The sequence below is a fragment of the Toxorhynchites rutilus genome, chromosome 3 (genome assembly GCF_029784135.1).
Source record: "Toxorhynchites rutilus septentrionalis strain SRP chromosome 3, ASM2978413v1, whole genome shotgun sequence".
Taxonomy (NCBI): Eukaryota; Metazoa; Arthropoda; class Insecta; order Diptera; family Culicidae; genus Toxorhynchites; species Toxorhynchites rutilus.
Genome location: NC_073746.1, coordinates 291,264,987 through 291,286,917, shown reverse-complemented (window position 1 = coordinate 291,286,917; position 21,931 = coordinate 291,264,987). Strand labels below are relative to the sequence as shown.

Sequence of the window (21,931 nt, the reverse complement as noted above, 5' to 3'; positions counted from 1 at the left end):
AACCCACCTCAACTATCACGCCAGTACATCGACAGTCTGCCATTTTACACTCTCCAGTTGCTAACCCTGACCGGCTAGTTCTAGTTGACTAGTTCGGGTCTCATTCCTTATCATATTCCTTGTGCAGCGATGCTCACCAGACCGATCGGCTTGCAACCAATCTCTGAGAGATCTTTCCTGAGGCTTGGAGGTATGCGTCGATAACTCCTGTCCACAAGAAAGGCAGCTTAAATAATGTCGAAAACTATCGCCCGATATCTATTTTAAACTGTCTATACCCAAAGTTAATTTTCAGCACATGTTATGGTATCCTGATTTATTACATAAAATGAGCTGAAAAATAACAGAAAAAGGTTCTACTCCCCAATATATGTATATCATTTGTATAATATTTATGCTAGAGCCAATATGAGCGAGCGAAACAGGAGACACATTTAAATGAAAGCATATGAAAGCTTTTCGTATAGTTTGCCAAATACACGGCCCAGACAGAGAAATATATATTCTCGTTCATGTTCTTCTTTATCCTCTTAGAACACACTTTCCAACTTCATGTTATGACGAGGTGTGATATTATCACGCTTCTTTATAACAGCACTGGCAGCTATATGGATAGCGTGGTCGTGTGAAATAGCTTAGCATTCCAGCAGGTCTTGGTTCGATCCCCATTGGACTTTTTATTGGCACAATCCCAAATGAAATGAGAAAAGAAAACAGAAAAAGATGTCTGCTCGCATACATACAAACCATTTTTAAGCTTTTAAAACAGCTCATTATTTGCGCATTTGACCCTCCAGCACACGAAATGGCATCATTTCTGCCAAAAATTAAATGTTTTCAGCCAACGCTAGTTTGGGTGTGGTATCTGAACACTGTGTCAGCAATACGAGAAAAATAAACAGCCAAATCAAACAATCAAACATTCTTAGATGTACTAACTTTGTTCTCTACAACGAAATAATATCTAGATGATGAAGAAACTTTGCGATGGGGGTTATGATTTTTACGAATTTTATCATAAAATTCGTCATATTTCAGATCTTGAGTTTTGTTTGGCAACTATTCTCCGACTATTCCATATTGTTCGACATATTGATAATCGTAGAAAAAAAGCCTGTCAACTAGTGCGGTGCTTCCTGACAAATACGAAATACGATCAGAATCAAATACGATACTTCGTGAATTCTCACACATCAGAGATTCGTTTTCCATTTCTGGAGATATTTGTATCCAACGATTTGCGACTGGCACGGATTCTTTATTTCATCTTTTTACCTCGGTCATTACAATTCTTTCAATCATTATTCACTCATCAAACAGAATATTGTCATCTATTTGAGCAGGGAATGTTATACTAATGCTACATTGAATCTCTAGTCATTTAGGAATGAGCTTCAATTCAATCCATTTATATTGTTGTGCTTCTCCTAGACTAGTCTTAGATTTTTCAATGTACTCTAACGAGTAACGTAAAAAAAACAGGTTTAAGTGTGATGGGAAATAGGAACGCAATCTGTCGAAAATTATAGGACTCCTCTTCACGTGTTGGACCTCCTGTTCAACAGAAAGGAATCGTGTGTTACCATGTTCAGGCAGTTTAGCATAATGTTCACTTTAATTGTTCTACAAGAATCGCGCAGATATGAAAGTATTTACAAACTGTCACAGCAAAGCTTTCAATATCGATTGCCAAACACGATTGCAAGGTTTTTGAAGGTTTTTTATTGGAAATATTTGAATTTATTGAAAATAATGAATAAATATTTTTGACGTAGAGCTACGTCTTTCATTAAGGGTGCCAAATCAGAAAAAAGGTCACGTTTTTATGAAATAAAGTTAACGTTAATAACTATTTCTGCCGCGAACGGATTTCGGCGATTTACATACCAAACGAATCGGTAATTCCCTAAGATTTGTTTGATATGCTATACATTACATTTAAATTGATGAAAATTGCAAGCATTCCCATTTTCTCATACATTTGTTCTGTCCATTTGTGTGCTTTCCCGAACCGAGCTGTCAATAACGAGCAACTTATCGACTAGCAACGAAGGAAAAATCGTAAGATGTAAAGTCTCCGTGAACAAAGGAAAAGAAGTAGAACGAAGGGGAATATTTGCCTAGAGTATAAACAGTGGATCTCGCTTAGGCAAACTTTCATTCTTCGTTAGGAAACCGACTAAACTACATCGTTGCTGGGCGAGCTGGACGGCGAGGGATCGAATGCCTTTATCAAGGCAATGTGGGTGGAGGAGAAATATGATGGATAAAGTAAAGTTTTCCAAGGACCTTTTTGAAGGTTAGAGACGCATGAACTGAAGAAGTTTAAAGTCTCAAGCAAGGAAGGATGGCAAATTTTCAGTTTCGTTCTGTATTCAAAAAAATGATTATCGCTTGTTCTTCCTTATTTTGCGACATCATATGTCTTCGTTTCGGATTGGTCTATGGACGCAACCAAATTACTCACTTGCTGATGTCTTTAGCATTGCAATCATTGCATCATACTGACGCCATTGCAATAAGGTTCTGAGCTACACAATTGTGTAGGGAATCATCAAGCTAGGCTATCGTCAGCTCACCAAGAAAATAAATGTTCTGGAATTTTGTCAGTGATTTGGTTTCGCATGACAGTAGGAAAACTCTCTTCACAAAGGATGACAGCTAATCTAAACTGGTAATATTTACAGAAAGGGCTTCTGTTGAGAAGACCGCAGAACAGAGATAAGTGTGTGTATATTTAGTTGCTTCAAGCCATCGATATATGGGTATTTGTGTGCGTACGTGCGTGCTCCATAACCCGTACGTAAAAATAATGAATGTTCGCTACGCTGAAGACCCATGCTCCCGTATGCATTGGCCCTATAACGATGCAACAATCGCCTAATTTTTTATGCTATGATTGACGATTGTTTGGTGTTGCAAATTATGCAGTCGTAATGATAAATATAAACAAGAGGGGAAATAGGAGGAGGGAAATATTTACGCTAGGGTGTTTGTAATGAACCTCTGCTGAGGCAAATATTCAGCCTTTTTCCAAGTAGTTAACATTGTTTGTTTTCTGTCATCAATGCATTGAACTAACGCTATTGTGAAGCAGGTGTCAATGTTGTGCACCAAAAAAATATTTGGGAAATACCAAGTTGTTCAATAATTTATACAGCGCGGACTCGATTATATACAGTTTTTGATTTCTTTTCACTGTATATAATCGAATCCTGTATATAATCGAGTGAAAAAAAAATTATTTCTTTTTGCATTTATTTTTGGTTTTTTGAATATAAAAGAGGAAATTGATTTTTGATTCACCCCCTTAAAATCAGAAAACACCTTACTCATATGAAAAAAATAAATTTATCCAGATTATCTCAAGAGGAGATAGACGATCATATTTGATGATTTTGTTTCGGACTCCATTGCCTCAAACTTAAAAAGTACGCCACGAAAGACGATTATGATGCTTTCATTTGAAAGATGAGAAAATTTAGTACAGGATATAGCAGTGGAACAACTAAATTAGTGGATTTTAATAACATTTTGGAAGTGAAAAACTTAAAAGTTAATAATTTATAACGTGTTATTATTAATTTTATCCTAATTTTTTTTATTAAACTAGATTGTTTCTATCATAATTAATAAATTGAAGTTCTTTACATTTCTTCTTGAAATAAGCCATATTTGAAATATTAAAAAAATGGGTTTTTTCAAACTGTATATAATCGAGTCCGACCTGTAATAAGTTATTAATTTATTTGGGTTCGCGTGCCAGTCGCAAACCTGCTTTCAACTAGGATTGCATTTGCGCTTATCTTGATCATAATGAAGCAGTGCTACTCTTCTCGAGATTTTTGAGATTAACAGATAGAGTTTATTTCGTTTATTTAGTCAACAAGAAAGTAAATGTCGTTCTGGAATTTTGTATGAGATTTGGTTTCGCTTGCCAGTAGCAAAACTTTCTCCACTATGAATGACAGGACTGCAATTATCTCGAGCATGTATTGTTCTGCGAGCACAAGAATGAATCATCAAACAGTTATCGTCAAATGATTCTACAATAAAAAAAAATTCAGGGCGACCAAACTGGTAGAACGGTTATTTCAAAATTTCGTAGCATTATAAAATAATATCCGCAATTATAAACAAGCGACTTGCGTAGTACTACGTCAACAATGCGGTTATGATGAAATTACGGTACAAATTGACAAAAAGACGGGACAATAAAAAATGGTCGAAAAACGGTACGCTTGCTCAGCCTACTTATGGCATATACTCAAACGCTTATCAATAGAATCGAGAAGTGGCAACAAGTTTGAAGCGGTGTTTTTGCCGGGGGTTTTGGAGTGTTTTCGAGATTATTGGGATATATGGCACTAACGAATAAACTTCGTCATCTCAACATAGTTTTACTTGTTGGCTTTTGAATTTGGGATTTCTATGCCAAATAAAAACAATTTAATATCAACTCAAAAAAAAACTTCACAGGACGATTCTGTTGGTTTTATTCAAAAGATGAGAAAATTTAATACAAGATACAGTTGGGAAACATCTGAATTGGTATATTTAAAAAGAAATAACTTGAAATTTAGTGGTGTTGAGGACATTACTATTAATTTTATCCAAATTAATTTATACTAAATTAAAGCTCTCTGATCGCTCTACAATTTGTTCATCCTTCCACAACTACCTCCTATCTTTCTCAAATTTCGCTGCAAATCATTTTAAGCAATTCCTGGTCAACCTTCAATTAGAATCATCAAAAAACACGATTTTTACTCCACTGTACTGATAACAACCAACTTCTTTCACCTTAACGTTAAAATACAGTAGAACCCCGATTATCCGCGAAATAGTCTGGCGAGGTCACTTTGGATGACAAAAATCGCGGATAGCCAAAAAAACGGACTAAAAGTTAAGTGCAAACTCGAGAAAAAGATATTTCAGCATGAAAAAATTTTTTTTACTCGATTATATACAGTGAAAAAAAATCAAAAACTGTATAAAATCGAGTCCGCGCTGTATAGAAATCATTGAACTATCCATCAGTAAGGTCTCGCTTACCAGTGATCACATAATGTGAAAACCATGATCAAAACAGAAAAAAACAAGAGTCTACCGCTCACTGATATATTTCGGAAAGCTCTATATAATTAGTACGGGACCTGCTTTAGCGGATAATCGGGGTTCTACCGTATTACGTTTTTTCCTTAAAATAAGTCATATTTGAAATACAAAAAAGTCTGTATATAAAGTCTACTCTAAAATTCTATATCATATTTATATAATTCGAGTCCGACCTGTAAATGGTTCGTCATCCATGAATTTTTTTTAAAAAAGCTATGTTTCTGAGGCAGGATCAAATCATGTTACATACTAGCGGTAGCATAGTCACGCAATTAATCAATAATTATCGAAGTATAAATAAACGTATTCCAATAAGAATCGCATTTTCATTCATTTTTCAGCAACACAACGATGCACATTTCTGCGAAACTCGACCACTATGCTTTGTTTATTCTCCTACGATGCCTCCACACCACTGTCGTCGTCTTGTCCAACTTGGCATGCGCAGTAGTGTTGGAGCGCGAGTCCGTGAAGAGCGGATTCTTGGGCGCACACAACTCAAACCCGTCATGCCGCCACATCGCTAGATAAAATAAAAGCTGCTTCGCTATGCGCACGATGATGTATTCTTCGGACTGTTAATTAATACAATTGCACAAAAAAGGAATCTCACCTACACACTACACTCACGCTCCTGCGCACACCAACGCAACAACGGATCTATGGCGTGCGTTTGAAGAGTAGTCGCTCAATGAACCGAGCACCAAGAATGAATGCAACAGCTGTCGGCATCTCGCTCCAACGGAAGCATTTGCTCCCTTACGGCTATCTCATTCGCTCCAGGCTGTATGCACACACCACCACGCATTCTAATCGGATCGGGTCCGATCGGACGACGAGAAAAGGAGTTCTCACAATCGCGTGTGGGTGTATGGGTGGGCTGAGTATGAATAAACACGACGATGAACCTCAATGTTCCTGGCTGCCAGCGCACGGATATATTGTGCAGCCAGCCCGAGCCGTTCGAGCAAGAGCGAGACGCTGTGTGAGCCTGAGGGGGCGCGGAAGCAGGATAGCCACTCGGTGGTGCTCGGGCTTCCGTGCGCTCGCGCCCCTTCGATGTGTGCGTACACAAAGTCAGCTTAGTGTGGTGGAAGTCAAAAAGTTATATTTAAAATACTTTTAGTTGGATATGTGCCGCGGCTTGAGTAACAACGGTTTTCCGTCTTTCGGTTGTTCCGCGCAGGACCTCTAATGCATTTACTGCTCTGTTGGTAGTTGAGCTTTTTACACAATTGGTGCCTGAAGAGAGATAACAAAAGGGTTTTTTCGTCCTTTTGGAAGCTTGTGATTTTTTTATATGTAGTAATCTTTTACTGATTGTATGATAAAAATTGTGTTTTCTGGAGAGAATAAAAAAAGCCAATTTGGTTTCAACGGTGTGAAAAGGATTCAGGCGGATCTCAAGTGTACAGAAGTGAACAAAAATAATTTTAAAGTATCAAGTGCTGCACAATTTGCATCAATTCTAGTTCAATGTGAAAAAATAGATACAGAAAACGGTGAAAGGTCTAACATGTTAAGGCCATTTTTCGGTGCAAAAAATAATCGGTAGAGCCGATAAGCGAAGAGAAAAAGCCGAAGAAAAAAACGTCAGTGAGTGAATCAAAAATTAAGCAAAAAAGCTAAGTGCAAATTCAAGAAGAATAGAAAATGTGTTTATCGCTCGCCGAGGAAGTTGCGAAGGAATTTACAACTTAAGGCACTTCGGCTTTGCAACCCTGCCTGTCTGCCCTGTGTGTGCGCGCACCCTGCGCCGAGGAGAGAAAGAGCAACCGCAGCCATCATTGAGTATAAGTACATATCAACGCGACGCGACGAGCGCGCTGAGCAAATCACAGTAGTATTCGTCGTCCCAGCGGCAGAAAAAGGAAGCGCTGCTCGCGAGAACGCGCCTTGGTGAAGCGGAGAAAATCGTAGAAGCACACAGAAGGAAAACGTATATTTAAATTTGAATCAAAGTCGTCGTCGTCTCGAAAGGAAAAAATGTAAAATAGGTACGTGGCAACAATAGCTTTTGCTCGTCATACATATATATATATATTCCTCCGAGCGAGCTGGAAATCGGGACGTGTCGGGTCGGGCGGACAACTTTTTGGTCTATGCGGGGGCCCTGGGCTTGGTTTGGATTTCGTAGTGTATGCTTGCGGGAGTGGTGACGCGCTTGCCTTGGGTTGTTTTATTGATGTAGTCGGTTCGTACGGAGTTTTTTTTTTCAGTGGCGAAAAAGAACCGCAGTTTTTCTGTCCTAAGATATCAAATGTGCAACAGTGGTGCAATTCTGAAGGTGTGTTGGAAAATAATTTCATTGAGAAAATGTATCATTGATGAGAAGTGCATAGGAGGCTATTCACAAATGCGGTTCCTCATTCCCATTAGAGGTTATGAAAGTATGCTATTTCCCAGTGTTTTTGTTGAAGCGATCCTGCAAAAAGCTATACTGTTTTGCTATAAAATCAAATAAAATTCGTTTCAATTTTTTTTAAAACTAGGGTACGTGCAGATTCCAATGTGAACGATCTCCTGCATTACTTGGAAAAAGATTAGTCGTTCGCTAACTTCGCGTACTTTGACTGGACTGCTCTGTAACAGGGCATGCGTTAACTAGGCGCAGCCCTTACAATCAATTGCAAAATTGAGCGTACACATGCTACTTGACGACATTCTCCATTTATTGGGTGCAAAATAATTCGAATACATTCCTTCTTTTGATGCATATCAATAATACACACATTAAGTTAACTATGCGCACAAGAAAAATCCACGAAAAGTTTTTTTTGCCAATTATTTACTCCTAAAAGTTGAAAAAAATCTATTCTAAGCAATGCAAAATTTCTCCAAACAAACTAAACTTGTAAGTGAGATCTTTGCGAATTAGCGTACTTTTTTTCGTCAGTGTGTGATGTCAACACCAAACCACTGACCACCGACTTGTCGGGGAAGGACATTGAGGAAAATAGCAGCTACTATCGGAGACCCACTCTACAGTGTAGAAAATTATAAGCAAGTGAAAATACGAAGGAACCATCGAAACACTCCCAGGTAGAGGACGCAAACGGATCCTGTCTCCTGATGATGAACGAACATTGCGAAAGAACCCTAAAACAATTATTCCTAAATCAACTACCGAAGTAACCGGCACCATTACCCGTAAAAAGTTTTTCATCTCAAAGGTGAATATAGAGTTTGCTAAGGCATTTGTATTCAGACCTAAGGGGTTCTGGAACAAGATCCTTTATACGGATGAGACGAAAACCAATCTCTTCGAATCGGATTGAAGAAAGATGGTGTGGAGGAAACAAGGGTCGTTGCTCCAGGTTCAGCATTTGGTTCACACAATAAAACACGGCGCTGGCAGTCAGCTGATGTATGGTACAATGGCGGCTTCTGGAACTGGAACCATGGAATTCATCGATTCGACGATGGACAAGATGGCTTAATTGACCATCCTGGAACGTAACCTGCAGTCTTCCGTTCAGAAATTGGGTCTTCTTCGTGACTACTACTCCCACCAGGATAATGACCCTAAGCATACTGATCTCATAGTGAGGGAGTGCCTGCTCTATAATGTCCCAATCAACTCAAAACACCTCCGCATGTCCGGTGGGAAATCAAGAATCGTCTAAAGAAAAAAAAATCCAGGGAACAAAGCGGAACTCTAAACAACGATTAGGGAGATCTGGGAAACAATTCTGTCCTCAGTGACCGGAAATCTCGCCGAATTTATGCCACTGCGCTTGTAGACAGTGCTGGATGCCAAAGGGGGCCATACCTGCTTCAGCAAAATGATGCTTGGGGGTTGTTAATTTACAATTCGTCCGACATCTGGAACAAGGATTGTCTGGGGTTGACAAACCTTGTTTTGTAGATGGTTTAGCTATTGTTTCATGGTATTCATTATGTATTTTAAAAGTTAATTGTGTGTTGTAATTCAACAACTTTCTCGCATAGACGCCAATATTTTTTGCGCAACCGTAAATCACTGTTGTCCGGGCAGAACTGTTCAAGATTGGCGTGTTTGCCTCCCCCAACAGCTGATTGGTGGTGTGCCACAACAGGCAGGCATTGAATGGGTTTTCAAACCACCCCAAAAAGCCGAAGAGTTTAATGACTCGAAAACCACAAGCAGAGTAGATAGGCCATAGTAGCAAAACAACAAAAAACACTCACACCAAGATTGTAACACATAACACAACCCGAACTCTCTCGTCGCCGTCGTCGTCGTCGTCGTTGCAGCCAAAGGAGGAGGGAAAACTAGAAAATTGCATGCTTTTTACCGTCTTGCCCTCGGTCTTTCTTCCTCCGCCCCCGTCACGTGTATTATTTTCCGTTTCAATCCCTGTTTTTCATTTTGCTCTTTTTTTCCTCGCCATTTTTTGTGGCTCCTTTTCACCCGGTTTGTCTGGCTGGTTCTCGCTCGCTCTCTATCTCTCCGCCGACCACATCTGGAAAAAGGCCACTGGAAAAGAAACTCTCCCCGATGTTGGCGAATATATCCATCGATGGCCGCGCAACTGATGCCAGCGCGCGCTCGGTAGGCTGGTAAACCCGAGTCTAGTTTCTCCTCCTAGGCTTCTCGAAAAGTGAGGAAAAAAACAACCAACGTTTGTGGCCAACACCGATCGAAGGCTTAGCCTGGCCTGGCTGGCTCTGGCGGTGATTGACCTCTATCGGTGTGTTTTTCTTCTCCTTCTCCTCTATGCTCTACCTCCGCCCCGTTTCGTATGCTCTGTGTGTGTCTCGTTCACCGCTTCTGTCTCCATTTTTTTTGTGTGTGTGTATTTCTGTTTTTTGCCGCTGCTATCTATTTTCTGCTTCACTGATTTCGTCACAGTTGTTTTATCCGCCCCCTTCGCGTATAATGTGCGGAGCCCAATAGAGAAAACTTACAAATTCGTTACTATCGTCGTACGCAACTTCTCAAGAATTAGTGAAACTGTGCCCTGGAAGCAATAGGCGCGCGGGAAGGGTATAATAAAATGGAAAATAGAAAAAAAAAGAGCTCTAGTGTTTGGTAATTTTCGATTGAACCGATGGATAGGGAGGAAAAAAAATTTAATTGAACGAACCAGCGGACCGAGCCAGAAATAATCACAGATTGAAAGTGGAAAATGAAATTAATCTAACTGTATAATTGAGACGAAGTTTAAGTCACTCTTTATATTGGTCGCTGTGGTTGATTGAGCAAAACTGTTGTGTGGCTCCGTCGTTCTCAGGGCGGTGTTATTCTAATTTTGATTTATGGCAGCCTAGTGATGGCTAATGAGAGCACGGATTGTGTTTTTACATTAATTAGTTTAAATTTGCTAGATCAATTGGATGTGAACAAAACAGCAAGAGCGTTTGAGTGAAAGCAAGCAAAAAAAGAGTCTTCCATATAAATTTACAGCACTCTTGTCAGCTGAAGTGTTAATTTCGGCCCGGTGAGAAAATTTCCAATAAACGAGGAACACCGATAAGTCTGTTGTCATTGCTGTCCCAAATCCGATTTGGTTGTTGCCACAATACACACAGATTAGCAGCAATTTCGAATCCTACCGAATCGCTTTGTCGTGATCGTGCGATTAGGAACGCAGCTACGGAGCGGCAGCAGTATCCTCGCCTCTGCTTCGTCGTGGCAATTCCTGGAACCGTTTACCGCTGCTCGCCTGCCGTGGATTCCTCCATAGTTTGCTGACGTAACCTCGAGAATGTTTGTTCTGCTCTCACAACCGCACAGATTGTGTGTTTGTGTATGGCGGAGAGTGAGAAACGGACCGGGCCGCTCTCGGGGCGATCTTGCTTGTACACCGCATATGCACCAACACACGCTCTTCTGTAGTCATCGTCGAGTCAAAGCCGTGATCTGTTTTGGTTTTTTCACCGTCTGATGTGGAAAACGGTTCTCCCACCGCTTGTGTAATTCGTACGAAATTTGCAAGACGGTGTGAGTGTTTCGGCAAAGCAGGGCTGACTGTTGCGTTCGGTGGATGGATCGTCTATCCTGGCCGGGAGCCCGAATCCTCACCATGTGTGCGGCGCTTCTTCGTATCGCTAACTAGCAGTGCTACGGAATTTCTACACAAGCGTTGTCCCCGGAAACAGACCAAGGGTTGGATAGCGGATAGCAGGCAGAAGAAGGTGAAGAGAGGAGTCTCTGGGTCCCCACGACTGTGTGCTGTGTGCACCATAGAACAGTGCGAGCAACAAGCTTTTTGAGTGCCAATGTTTTGAAAATATGTGTTCAAGAATGTTTTGTAAAGTGGATATTGTTTGCGTTTGGGGCGAGTGCGCGACGAGTGTGTAATGATGATGTTGACAATAGTGGTACGCGGAAGAGTGTGTGAAACGTACTTCGCTTTAAAAACCTGTCAAGGACAGTAAAAGGACACACGTCAGGATTGCAGCAACGAATGGCGTCGTGCCAACGTGTGCTTCGCAGAAGAAGCCTTCCAAATGTGTGTGCGGTTAAGTCCAGCTTTCGTTTGAGTGTCAGGGACGAAGAGTCGGTAAGGATGTCCAGTATTGAGGTACATTCAAAGGATTTTGCAGTATACGTGGCTGTGTAAATGGAATTGGAATGCATTTGAATTTCTCTGTTATCATTTTTCGCTGATATTCAATAGCTCCATTGTCGTTACGTCGTTACGAACAAGTCCGTGTGACATTCATCTTTTGGCGTTACAACTGTTGAAAAAAAAATATAAAATATCTAATTTACAATAAGTATTACTCTATTCGCTTGCTAATAAAGTTGTAGTCACATAGAATCCAGAATCATAAAATTAGCTCTACCCCGGAAGGACTTTGTTTAAATTGAAAAACTGAAGAGTTAGAATAACTTTGCGCATGTTTCGTCATTATCATTCTTGGTACTTTGTTAAAACCTTGCTGTACAACTTCCGAGTGCGAGTTTCAGTTACTAGATTCTTCTTCAACGTCCAATTTGGCTGTTTGTTGACACGAAAAGAACGATAGCCATTTCTCGGATGAATTCTCCGGACAATTGTTTGGTTGGAATTTTATATTTTAGCGAATCAATACCAGGTATATTCTAGTTCCGAAAATTGAGAGAATCACACACACGTGGAGGAGATCTGACGTAGTGGTAACATCCATACCTCTCACGCAGAGATCACGAGTTCAATTATCACTCCCAACATTCTTCCAAAAATTGAAGTAAAAGTGACGAACCAACCGAAATGTGTTCAAAGTCACTATAATAGAGAAAAAAAAGAATCACACAGAGAAATACGAGGAACCGTTCACCATTTCAATCTGAAGAATAATATTTTTTCATGTTTATTTATTCGTTTCTAAGTATAATTATAGCCCATGGCTTGCTATGACACATACAGTATGTTAAAAAAAGTAATTTTTTTAGTACTTGTAATTTTCTAATCAATAGTGCTTTAATTTATTCCTGCTTTAAGGAATTTTTGTCGCGAGAAACTAAAAATGAAAATGAAACATGCTAAAAAAGATTATCCATTTATCACCAAAAGAGCTTAGTAGTTACCATTCTGTTGTAGAGTCACTTTGTCGAATGTAAACCTTGCTTACAGTTATTATTTCCTTGTTTAGAATGCCTCGTAATGGTTGGTGTTATTCTGCTTCAAAATGCCCCAAAACCCTCAAATTTCTCCTAGTGCCCGGAAACTGATAATAGAACATCATGCCACCGGGAAAAGTTACCGTCAGATTGCTGATATCGCCGGACAAAGCGGGTATACGATTGCTAAAATAGTTCAAAAGCTGCTTGACGAGTGTTTTTTTTCATACCAACAACGCGATCAGGACGCCCATCAAAGACAACTTCTCGGATTGACAGGGTTTTCATCTCAAAAGTGAATCAAAATCGAGGTTTATCAGCTTTCGAAATTTTGAAACAAACAGAGAGTGAGTTTTCCATCCATGATTGACTGTCACTTGAGAATCAGAGAAAAACATTAAAAATGGCTGAATATTAATTGGCTATTTAAAAAAAAGCTATTTCAAGTGAGTGTAAAATATGGCAATAGCGCAGATGATAAACGCGTTGGCTTCCCGAGCCGAAGGTTGAGGGGTTCGAATCCCGCCACTGTCTAAAGTATTTTCAGGGTTGAAAATTCGTTTGACAACCATATTACTGTGCTTGCCACACAATGCATGATTGGATACTTGGATACTCCACCAACTTGAAAACGTTATATTTTGAGCTTTAACTGTCATATGGATGAAAAAGTGGTTTCACATAGAATTTTTTGGGTGTGATAACCGATCCTGAGAGCAAAGAATAGGAGGACCAGGTCAAAATTTTGAGAAACACAGTTTTTAGTCGTTTTCTCGCAAGCGTGTCAAATGGGCTTATGTAAATTTAAAAGTTAAGGTTCGAAAAAATGATCCAACAAGCCTTCAACAACTTCGGCAAGTTATTGCGATCATCCGAACAATTGATATCCGGAATAAAGTGGGTATACCTTTTTGCCTTTTTTATTGTAATTTCAATCATCTGATTTCAAAAAATTACCAAGGTTTTTCCATATCACATGACTATGATTTGAATTTGTCTTTGTCGAAAAAAAAACAACATCTTGATAAAGTGTATTGGATTATGTTGGAGGAAATTTGAAAATTGACCAGGAACGGATAAACGTTTTCTACACATTGTATGTATGCTATTTTAAAGAGAGACACGACCGCTTAGAACGTAGGACTACGCATTTTTTTAAATTTGTTGGTTTATCATTTCGAATATTATTTGCGAATACGTCGAAATTTCATGAATAACTCTTTGGCAAAAATTTCCGGGGACCCTGAAAAGGTTTAATGGCTTGTGTGTTTTTTTAGATTTCGAGAAGCAACGATTCTTTCTTGCCTTTGCGAGATCAATACACTAATTGGTCATATGTCACAATTTGTTTCTTTATATCAATGCACGCATTGCATTTAGCGTTTACAGCTCGAGGGGAAACATAAAACACAAAACGAACAGACCTAGCGACCTTGTTGTTTCGGACACAGAAAGATTCTGAGAATTTTCCTCAAAGGAGATGCAATACTTATACGCTAGCGACAGCTTACCTACTATGCAAGGGTGGAGTTTACTTCACAAATATTCTCTTTTCGCTATCCCTTTTCGTTGATTCTATTCTAGCGGCTGCATAAGTTGCCCGTTATTGACAGCTCGTTCGGGAAGGCACATAAATGGACACAACAAATTTATGGGGAAATGGGAATGCTTCCAATTTTCATCAATTTAAACCATATACAGACTATGCCAGTTTGTATAGCATAAAAAAAACAAATCTTGGAAAATTCCCGATTCGATTGGTATGCAAATCGATAAAATCCAATCGCAGCAAAAATAGTTATTAACTTTAACTTTATTTCATAAAAACGTGACCTGTTCTCTGATTTAGCATCCTTGATTTAAGACGTAGTCCTACGTCAAAAAAAGTTTCAAAACGTCGTACAGAGTAAATTCAGCCAATTTCAAGGATTCTGGGATTTTTTTTGTACCCTGCTTATGTAGGATTTTCAGCTCAGGTGTCCAAAATAAATTTTCTTATCTCGGCTCCCCACTGAGAAACAATTTATAAACTAGTGTCGAAATATTACAACCGAGAACCAAGAGCAACTATTCCGGATTCTGAGCAACTAGAGCTTGAGCCAACCTGAAACCATACGCATAGAGTATAATTTAATAATCCTGATGATGTCACAACACCACTTCAGAAGGATAGGGAGGGAAACATTTCAATATAAATTTCTACGCTAATCGCTGTATCCACCAGATTTTAATTACCTACAATAATGCGCTGCCAGTTTGGAATCGGTTCGCCTTCAAACTGATATATCTCAGAATCTGTTTGATTTAGAAAAAAAAGTTGTTAGATGAAGAGTTCTGTATTTATTATACTTTGAAGATACAATATGGGTTATGCGCTTTTTAATTTTCTCGAATAGAAATGCGTACTTTGGACTTGATATGTGCTTTCAACTCCTGCACAAGCTGCTGGTCAACCTCGTCAGCTGATCTTTTCCAGTATTTGGTTTACCACGCTTTTTCAGTTTAGCTTTGATGATATTTAAATACATTTCAATTGGGCGAAATTCCGGGCAGTTTCGAAAATTCTTACTGGAGTGGTAACTCGTTGAATTGGGCCAAAACTTGGCGGGACCCCGAAGGGACCGGATGGACGAATGATTTCATCAGGCATTCTTTGATCTATAGCTATCCGTTCATATTGTTGTAGTGAAGGTGCAGGTTCCCTGTCAGATCTTCAGCTTATCACCAAACTTGTCCGCAAAAACAGATTTGTATTTCTTGCAAACATCTCGGGATCGGGATCTCGGGATCGCCCCTGGCTACATAAAACTTCTATCCCGGAAGCTGTTTGGAGCCAAACTTGAGATATGGAAGATGGTCCATGAGGATGCATCCGTTGAGTTTACTTAGTTAGAATTTAAAGTTTTTGTCGTAATATTTTGCTTTACCGTTCTGTTTGGTTTCTTAATAGCCCAATACTTGAAGAAACCTTCCTCAATGCGTATATCCACGTCCACATCCGGAAAACCTGGATTCACTTTGAAAGTCTTTATGGCGTTCTGACACAGTTTTCGGTCTACTGTATCGTTTCGACACCTTCCGAAAAATAAACGTTCCTTGAAACTTTTTTGTGCTGCACAGATGGACATTTGACCCTTTTCAGCTTCTTTGCGGTCCTTGTACCATGTCGGGTTTTCATAACTTTTGTGCACAGTTAAAATTTAATTACTTGCAAGATTTTCTTCCGCAGATGCAATGTCAGTCACCTTTTTATTGGTTTTGCGGGTCGTATTTCATATTGTATTTTGAACACATTCAATATAGATTATCCAGTATAATATTCCAACTACATTTGGAATCAAACAAAATTTCCGCTAGTAAGCAAGTGAGCCTCTGCAAAAGAGAGGAGTGTCCTAAGCACGCAAAATCCGTGACCTGAATATCCCAGTGCCGAACGGAAACAAATGAAAAACTAGCATTGTCATAGGCAAAAACGATAACATCAGTGGTGCAAGTTGTTCCATCGCCAGAGCGCGGCTTCTCGCTGTGAATCAAAGTCGAGCATGACTGCACACAAATATTCTCATGATGTTCGAGCCCCACAGAGGCAGACGCAGATGATTGCCAACCGGCAGGCAGCAGTAGCAAGCTCAACTAGTAAAGGTGGCTAGCAGCGGAAGAGGACGATCAGGCCGCAGATACGCGCACGTCCGTTCCAGTACACAGCCGAGCGAAATGACAGAGCGAGATGAGCCAGCTTCCGGAAATGCTACATTTAATTATAGCCGTTCCCCTCTGGTTTCGCTTCACCCCGATCCCTTCCCCTCGCATTGCGTTCATAGTGCGCTCTCTTACATCGCGTCCCCATTACTCCTAGCTCTCGGCTCCATTCGCGTTTCCTCTCTCCCCTCAGGGGTTTATTTGATGCGGTCTTGGCTACATCACACACACACACACACGTTCAGCATTGCCCACATTTTCCCCCATTTTCGGAAGAGAGCAAAACACACAAAAGACAGGAAGAAGCTGCTGATGCGGTCCGGTCATGGAAACAACACAGAGTCAGCAACAATTGCGCATCAAACCATGTCCGGCGACCCGTTACCTCTTCTTCCTCGTGTGCGCGTGTATGTGCGGGCGCTCCAGGCAAACGGAGAACAATCACGACCAACCAGCGGCTGGCTGTGTGCGCTCGGTTGAAAACTCCAGAGCTCGTCGCGGGAGTGGCGGAGGCGGCGACAAAGTGGTGGGAAAATATGAAACCCCCCTCATGTCCCCGGGATTCCCTACATCTTCTGTGTGTTATGTGGGTGCCATTGTTTTTCCGCGGTCAAAAATGCAGTAAATACGCGCCGTGTGTCGCTGATTCGTTCCTTGTGTTCTCGGTATCTGCGCAGAATACGGCGCACTTTTTAAAGGGGTTCGTATAAGAATGAGATCCTATTGGTTCAAGGAAGCCACGTCCCTACAGAACGACGTCTGAAAGTGTTGTATCATCATCCGCACCAATACACTGTTTCGAATCATAATTCGCCATATTTATTTTTCCGTTTGCCTAGCGGCGGCCTTTCCTAGTTTTGCTGTGCGCAATATCCCCGCCCTTTTGTTTGCTAGAGTTTCGTGCGCTCCTGCGTGTTTCCGAGTGGGTTTCGACCCCGAACCGAATGCCACTTTTTCAGCCTTTTACCTCTCCTCAACATCGGTACGCGCCACTCTCGATAGATTTTGTGTTTTTTTTTTCGTGCCACCTCACAAAATGCACGACAGAAGATGATGCTGTCGACTGGAGCGCAAACAAGTATCATCATAAAACCTCCTCTCTAATGCTGCTTGGCTAGCTGTTTTTCCTCTGGCTTCGTACCGCCACAGTCCCCCAGCATACAATACACAGCGAAAGAACACGCGATGCCGCCGCTAAAGCGCTGCCGAACCGTCCTATCTACGCTCTCTTCGTCGTCATTTATTCCCAACGCCGAGGAGTGGAACCGCTGCTGGCGGGGGATGATGGCTCAGAGGGGGTATCCGCGGGAGGACATAAACGAGCACACAGAAACGATAAAAATGTGGAAAAATTACATTCTATCCTCCTATCTATCTCTCGCTACGGCTGCTGCTCCCACTAAATAACATCAAAAGTCACGCCAGTTGGAGCGACCCCAGTATGTGTGTGTGAGTTTGTGTGAATCCGTCGACCTAGGAGATACAAAAGGGATGGCCCCACCCTACCCGTTTGAGATAGCTCTTCGGCATGAAATCAATTCTTATGGAAAACATATAGCCTCCTGCGCACAGTTGTTGGTGTTCAGGACTTGACCAGTCAAACTCACCATTGCTTTCCTAGTTTATGACAATTTCCAATTTTGTCGGTAGCGTGCAAAAAAAAGCAAAGTGAGCTGTACTTGCGAAACATGTTGTTATTTTTACCATTTTCCATCACTGTTGTTGCTTGTTTACATGAAACAAAAACAAAAAAGTGCTATTGTTACAGCTCTGAACGACGAGGAATGAAATGCGTTTCGCTTTTCGCTCCGGTCAAAGTTGGCCGGGGACTGTTCATGGGAAGCGAATGCACGGAGCTGCCGACGAATCACAACGGCGCACCTCTCCCGTCCTATACCTACAACAAAAGCTAACTGTTGCGCTTTTTACGAGTTTTTATTTTCGCTTAACTCGCGCCTGCTATGATGTGGAAACACACACACACTCATACACCGCACTAAACATCTATCTATTTTGGATCCACAGGAAGAGGAAGCAGCCTATAATCACCCCGCCAGTGTGCAGTGCACTGCGTGTGACAATGTTCAGCTTGTTCTAAGCGCGGCGCACACACGTGGGTCCCCCGATATGTGTGACACATTCCGCGATTACGCGCCGAGCCGCTGATTGGGGTGTGCCTTGAGGGTCGACAGGCGCTCCGTTGCTGGGGTACCAAATGTCATTCCATGTGGTTCTTGGTGTCAAATTTCCTTCCCAACCAGCCATGGTTCAGTGGTGAGGTGGGATTAATTTCAAAAAGCCGCTCTCCGCGTAATTTGCTCATTTAGCCAAACAACATTCAAAGAATTGAAAGAAGCGACCGAAAGCAAACACACGGGAAGGAGAAGCAAGTCGGTTTCTGCCTTGTTTTTTTTTTTTGAGAAAGAGACAGATGAACGTCCGTCTTGCTTTCCATCCACGCGATGGGAGCGCCGCGGACTCTGCCCCAGAATGGTGTATATTCACATAGGAAAAGAGGCAAGAAATCATGAGAAAATAATAATCTCTTCTTGTTGTGATGTTTCTTCAGTTTCCCAGAGCTGACGTTCCCGCGTATCTTCCTTCCTGAACATCGCCATGCTTCCCCCCTCTCTTTCTCCCATGCACCAAAAGAAAGTACCGGATGGTCTCACCGTGGCCCGATTCATGGGAGGAAATTAGGAAGCAACTTATGTTATTGGATAACTGTGCTTTGGGAAGTGTGCGTCACGCAAAATTTGGAACGCATGAGATTTTTTTTTCTCCCGTCGTCAGCCAGACAGAAGAAGAAAGTCGGAATAGAAGTTATGGAAAATGGTGCGTCCGATTCGGATTGGTTTATGGACCGGAAAAAAAAGTAACCGCCGAAGCTGAAAATTTGGAGACCTAAAAGGAAACAACTACCGTTGCAAAAGATTGCTGCCTAGCGTCACCGCGTTTTGCTGCGTTTGGGTTATGTGCTGCTCATCGTGAAGGTTGTTATCGCACTGGAGTGCCAAAAATATACACAAATTCGAATGGACAGAGAGGGGTGCGGGATCATGACGCTTGCCGGCGCCAACATACCGCAGAATGTCCTTGAGACCAGTTTATCTTGAGTGTAAAGCTCTGCCAATTCAGAATCGGCTCACAGTGGTCGGTTCTGGAATCTTGATAGAAGTTTACTTACATAGTTTATTCTCTTGAAATCCTGATTATTTTGAAAAATGTTGGTGTTTTCTTAAATGCGATGGAAGGAAAAAAAAAGAGAAATAACACAAGGGTACAAGAATCGCCAAGGAGTTGAAAATGACGAAATCTGGCAGTCTATGCAGTGCTAAAACTTTTCGAAGAAGTTTGTCTGGTTGCGAAGGTTCAATCAAGGCATCGAAGCAATAGAGTGGGCCGGAAACTCCGTGAGAATGTCATGAAGGCTTTAGAAAGCGTATCCAGGACTTTCGGACGTGGAATTATACTCAGTCGGGAAGGCTTCTTCAAGTATCGGGCTTCATGAAGCAAAACAACGCGGTAAGAAAGTGGGCCCGAAAGCTGTATTACCAGGTGTTGACCAAATTCAGCGGATGCATTCATATGGACAATGAAACCTATATTAAATTGTACTTCAAACAGCTTCCGGGACAAAAGTTTTATGTAGCAAGAAGTCACGGAGATATTTCCAATAAATATAAATTTGTTTTTGTGGACAATTTTGCCGGTCAGCTGATGATTTGGCATGGAATCTGCAGCTATGGCCAGAATATTCCGATTTTCATCAAAACCATCTATATGAACACACTACACTATGACACTTTAAACTGTTGTTTAATGAAATGTGACAAGATCTCCTCACCTGAATCAATCAAGCTTGATGATGGTCCATGGTGGGACAGTTATGCCTAGAATATTAACATGGAGCAATTGAACTTGTTGTTGTTTTTTCAATTACTAGCAACAAACAATAAGTTTTTTTGTGCTTTTCCGAAAGATTATGCATAAAACATTGTTTTATGAAAAAAAAGTGAAAATTGTCAAAAAGTAACATGGGAAAACTATGCGTAGAACGGCAGTATACATCAACGAATACCTGAAAAACGTGTATCGTCTTCCATTAGGTTCCACCGGGGTCCCGTTCTAACCGGATTGGGTGAGTACTTCAGTAAAAATCCGTAACAGTTGTATCGCGATAACGAAGGAGATGAACCCCCCAAAATGCCTGGTATTCCGCCCAATCGATAGGTATTGGGGTATCATTAAGGCCGGAAAAGAGTGGAAAGTGGCTAAAAATTGCTACTTCAGTGGTCAGAGATTGAAGAAAAGTAGTCAGTTAGGTTGACCAGCAGCTTGTGCAGAACCTAACACGTACCCAATATATATATTTCACGTGGGATAAAAATTTAATCGTTCAAGCATGTCATCAGCCCCTTTATTACGACGAAATTTTTGAAGAAAATTGAGCTTTTTTGGCACTGGCCGTGCTGCGACTTTTCTCATGCACAAAACGAACTAAGATATGACGAACGATCTCGTGAGAGATATTCAATTCACGGGCTAGCTCTCTCAAAGTTTAATTACGATATCCGTGCACCATTCCTTTAATTTTGTCGATATTTTCATCAGTTGAAAAGTTGCTTGGCGTGGCAAATCGTTCATCTCTTCTCGATTCCCTTTGAATGCCTTATACCATTCATACACCCGTGTTTTCGACAGAGTTGAAATATATTCTGCAACATTTACGACATTTCGGCACAAGAAATTTTGTTTGCAACCCTAAATATCACACAATATCTTGTGTCAGCAAGGTAGTAGCAGTTGGGAGAATATTTCTGAGACTGAAAACGTTTCGGATCATTGATGGAACGCCCTAGCAGATGCAGGAAACGCAAAGCGGATACGATAAAGGACACCAATGCATCTCCTCCGTTTAAACTATGAAATTGTTAGAGTAGATTTCGCTTCGCTTCAAATTTGTCCAGAAATTCTCGATGGAACGCAGCAGGGGGACGTTCGGAGGGTTGGCGGACTTCGGATCTTCAAGCGATTTCTTCAAGTAATGGGCGGAGGTCCGGTCCGGCCAAGATACCACATTATCGTCTGGTTGTGTGGTTGGATGAAAGAGGCCACTGTAAATCTCCCCGTTCATCGCAAGTCCCGGACGGAAGAAGAGCGGCTTTGACATCCCCTTTTCGCTTATGTCTAGCCACAGAAGCTCCTTCTTCGAGAACTTGATGTGGGAGATGTACTTCACGTCAGAGCTTGAATCCTTGAGGGGAACGTAAAGTAGCTGATTCCCTGTCAGCCGTTGCCATCCAGCGTTAAATACGTCTCGTCGTCCATGACGACCGCGACGTTCCGCTTCGCCAGAAAAAAAATCTTTCTCCATCACTTTCAGCCTTTGTTTCTGGGTGACAGCTTGCTGTTCCGACACGCCCGGTATAGATGTTATGTTCTTCATGATGATGTTCATCTCCGCTAGGTATTTTTTCACTGTCTGGCCCGTTGCTCCGACCTCCCGGTCCAAAGCCCGGAACGATATAGCCACCTTTGCCTCCGTCTTCTGCTTTAGCTTCAGCTGCAGCTCACGATCGC

At 41.3% G+C, this 21,931-nt stretch overlaps 1 protein-coding gene across 5 annotated transcripts in view; it reads left to right on the top strand.

Moving 5' to 3' along the window:
- The first annotated feature begins 6,230 nt into the window (after positions 1-6,230).
- Positions 6,231-21,931, top strand: part of LOC129773902 (protein tramtrack, beta isoform) — a 44,058-nt gene continuing 28,357 nt past the window's right edge. Inside the window, exon 1 of one of the 5 annotated variants that reach the window (XM_055777563.1) lies at positions 6,231-7,115. The gene's annotated coding sequence lies outside the window, so the exon portion shown is untranslated. Of the gene's footprint in view, positions 7,116-7,263; positions 7,406-10,937; positions 11,607-21,931 lie in introns of those variants that run through there. The other 4 variants (XM_055777565.1, XM_055777566.1, XM_055777564.1 and 1 more) reach the window with 4 other exon arrangements.